Raw genomic sequence first — 230 nt, 5'->3', positions numbered from 1 at the left:
CCTGGCGTACATCTTGTCAATCTGTGGAAGTTCACTATTTTAATGAAAGTTACGAGTTGCTGTACTACAGAGCAGCATGTAAAACCTACTGAAACTGTCAAATAGATTACTCCTTTCAAGAAATTATTTCTCGAAGCAAAAATCTACTTTAAATGTAATTCCAATTTCTTTTTTACTTCCAATTGTCATGGTTAGGAGGTTGGTTTGGCACCACTTTGTTCTTTTGCTAT

The sequence above is a fragment of the Lissotriton helveticus genome, chromosome 2_1 (assembly GCF_964261635.1).
Source record: "Lissotriton helveticus chromosome 2_1, aLisHel1.1, whole genome shotgun sequence".
NCBI classification, from domain to species: Eukaryota; Metazoa; Chordata; class Amphibia; order Caudata; family Salamandridae; genus Lissotriton; species Lissotriton helveticus.
Note: the sequence above shows the minus strand (reverse complement) of the source record.